This window comes from Lytechinus pictus, chromosome 17 (assembly GCF_037042905.1).
Source record: "Lytechinus pictus isolate F3 Inbred chromosome 17, Lp3.0, whole genome shotgun sequence".
Taxonomy (NCBI): Eukaryota; Metazoa; Echinodermata; class Echinoidea; order Temnopleuroida; family Toxopneustidae; genus Lytechinus; species Lytechinus pictus.
Window position 1 is genome coordinate 13203300 of NC_087261.1, and position 3867 is coordinate 13207166.

The following is a 3867-nucleotide window of genomic DNA, read 5'->3' on the forward strand; positions in this document are numbered from 1 at the left end:
TGTGTAATTCTGAACTACAAAAGGGATGTATGACTTGTAGAATATGAAAGGCATTTTTTTTTCAAACTCTTTCCCTTTTTTTAATAGTTATTAAATATGGATATTAAAAAATCTTTCTTTCTAATATCTGATATCCATTGGTGCCATGTATTTTTTTTCTTTTGAAATTACAGTCTTCTGATTACCCAAACATGTTTTTTATTCCAAGACAATTGAAGGGGGGGGGGGGTACTTTGAGTGCGAAAGATTTTACTATCCTATATTGAAATGTTTCTTTTCAGAATATGCAGCAATATATATTAAAACTACTTTTTTCTTCTTTTAATTTAATTTTTCAGTTACAACAACTCCAGAAAGCGAGCCATCTGTTAACACAGTTAAACCAACAAAATCAGGTGAATATGCATTATATTTTCTCTCATTACAAATGGAGATTTAATACTATGAACATTCCATTTGTATGTTAAAGCTAAAGCAGGGGTAATAATAGGAGGGCCCGCTGGGAGAACAGTTTTCAGAACTGAAGTGGCTTCCCTGGGTAAATATACCTATATTATTATTATTATTATTATTATGTTGTGCTTAATGTAGATGAATTCGACTCCAGGTGCATTGATGTGTCAGTGCTTAAATTATCTTTTGTTCTGCATACTTGAAGCCCCCAGTTATAAATAACCATAAATACAGCACCCAAACTGAATTGGTCTTTGTTGCCACAACATAACTAAGTGCTTTATATAGTTATTACCCCAGCCACTGAATTTTGATAAAGGAAGTATTAAAGATGGTTTATGCAGTCTTTGACAATAGGTTATTAGTCTGTAGCTCAGATGCAGGTAAACAATTTATTTGTAATTTCCGGGTGCTACTTTCCACAACTGGCTGCCTAAAAACGGTGACCCGACGTTTGCGCCTGCACCTATTGCTCCGGGCTTTATTTTGTCTAAAGGCCTGGTCCCACTGGCCGATGGACACAAACTGTATTCATAACGGATACAGCGGACAAGCAAAATTTCGGGGTGGCTCCATCCGTTTTCATCCGCTCCAGACAATGGACAGAATTGGCGAACAATGAAATCACAGTGGATGGATGCTCGATGGATATAGAGTGTATGAAACACGTATGTAATGAGTATACAACAGATATATAATGTTTCCAATGGTTGGCAAGATTCGTTTCCGTTTTACCTCCTCTCTGTATCCGTACGTGCAATGGGACCAAGCCTTAAGATAAAGGGTTAGGGTTAGGATTAGAATAGGGTTTTATGTTAGGGTTAGAAAAGGGTATAATGTTAAATCCAGGGTTGAAGTTTGCAATTCCATAGTGTATTAAATTTACAGCAGAGCGACTGTCACCGTAGCAAATGTCATGGAACCGCCTAAAATTGCATCATTGAATTAGCTTTTATATTGCAATAAATGAGGATTTTGGGGGGCTTTTTTATTTTTCCAGGGCTCTTTTGAACATTTCAGGGGCTAAATCGTCCCAAGCCAGCCCCCATGTAACCCTTTCCCTGCTCAAGTGATTTTGTGTTTTTTTTAATGAAAATACCCAACCCAAGAATTATTGCGCCCCCTTCAAGAACAAGTAGTCCTGTTCCATAATGTGTATTGTTCTTGCACATGGTAATTATCTGCAGGACATAAATATTGTATTTCACCTTCAATATCAAGTGTTATATGATACTTATGAATATGCTGAGATCTCAAAACAAGTTTGGAAGCATGCATGAACAACATATGAGAAGTATTTGATGTGAGTTGGAAGACATGAGATCTCCACTTATCATTTCACACTGTCTCCAGACATCCTGTCTGAGATTTTGAAGAGTGATATCGTTGAAATTCCTAACAATGTTCTCAGCAAAATGTGCAATAAAGGAATGGATAGGAGCACAATATTAGTGTTAGGATTGAACTCCGACTGAAACAAGGATTTATATGAATTGAAATTTCAACCCACTATATTCAATTTCCCTGAAAACGACTGTTATTTTGTTAATGAATAACCAAACTTTGTGTTCTATTTTCTTTTTATTAATGCTCATTTTCAAAAATGGTTTATTAAAAACTTGGATAATGGGAAAAAGAAAATATGTTTGAATAAACGTACCATATTAAACAATTACTGCAGGTTACCTTTTGTTTTTTTTGCCCCTAGAATACGTTGGCACCATCCCACATTAAATTTTTTTTTTTTTCCTTGAAACTATGATGGGAAATTAACATTAATTTGAAAACTGTTATACACTTTGAAAGCATACAAATATTTCATATTCATTTCAGATTAGTTCACACCTTTAGCTCAATATTTGAAAAATAATAATTTTCAAGTGAATTCCCACATAGATTTTTCTTTATTTCCTTGAAAATATTATGGGAAATGTGCATTTATTTGACAACTTTTATCACATACTTTAAAATCATATACTCATTTCAGATTCATTCACACCCTTAGCCCAATATCAATTAAAATGATAATATCAATTAAAATAATAATTGACAATAATAATTTTCAAGTGAATTTGTATGATATGTTTGAGTGTGACAAAGCTGCTACTATAATAGTTTGATGAATCAATATATTTCATATCACCTTTTTAGTTGTACCTATATGTGTTGATTTAACAAGTGCCAGTTAGAATTGGTTAGTATAGCTCAGTCATAGATGCACAGAGCATATATTTCAACCATGTACATTTCCATTCCCGCTCTAGAACCGAAGAAACAAACGAGCAACAACCAAACACTTTACATCATCGTGGGATCCGTTGCTGGTGTTATTTCCCTTGCTATCCTGGTTCTAGTGTGTTACTGTTGCTGTCGTAAGGTGAGTGGGATGCAAGAGAACTGCTTTTGATTTAATGCATTCCGCCTGTATTCTGAAGTCTTGTCTAAAGTTATGGTTAAAAGTATGGATAGCCAATTGTGATATTAAACTCCAACAGCACATGTTTGATTTATTGGCTCCTTTAGCACTCACATTATTCATAACTATCTGTGAATAATATTCAAATATTATTATTCACCATTCAAGCCTGAAGAAAGAACACAATAAACATAAGAAATATAGATTATAAACAAGTCTCTGAAATATTTGGCTTCCCATAATTCCAGCACAGAGTTAGACCATGGACTAAGTTAAAACTGGACTTTGGAATACAGGCCAAAGGACATCCATGAATAAAATGAAACCAATAATTATGTCAGCCTTATCTTAAACATAATTACATTTATGAAGACAAATATTTGTGAAAGCTTAGATCACCTTCTCTCATTCCATTTTTGATAGAACTTATAAAATGAGTCTTTAGATGTGAGTGAGTGAGTAAAACAGTTAAAATATCTGGGTATTTCAGCTCAAATAGAATCACATTGATATATAGAGTACATTACGTGTACATGTAGATGTTTTAGGTCAAGTCCACCCTAGAATAATGTTAATTTGCATCAAGAAAGAAAAAAATCAAACAATCATAACACTGAAAATTCCATCAAACTCGGATGTAAAATAAGAAAGTTATGACATTTTCAATTTTCGTTTATTTTTTCACAAAAGAGTTACATACACAACTCAGTAACATGCTATGAGTCAATGATGTCCCTCACTCACAATTTATTTATTTTTTTCAATTGTTTGAATTATACAATATATCAAATTTCAATTTTTGAATATTTGACAATAAGGATCAACTTGACTGCACCATAATGGTAATCCCACATGTTCACTGTGTTAGGACAATGGGTGAAAAATTAGAATATTTATATTTCAAATACAAAAGAAATGGTGAGTGGATGATGCCATCAGGTCCCTCATTTGCTTACCGACCAGGATGTGCATATAACTTTTGTTTTATCAAGCAAACC

The 3867-nt window shown here is 33.5% G+C and overlaps 1 long non-coding RNA gene across 1 annotated transcript; it reads left to right on the forward strand.

Moving 5' to 3' along the window:
* The first annotated feature begins 310 nt into the window (after nt 1–310).
* LOC129280807 (uncharacterized) lies at nt 311–2830 on the forward strand. Its single transcript, XR_008586477.2, has 2 exons — nt 311–395; nt 2718–2830. It is a non-coding gene; the product is annotated as an uncharacterized LOC129280807 (long non-coding RNA).
* The last annotated feature ends 1037 nt before the right edge of the window (nt 2831–3867 follow it).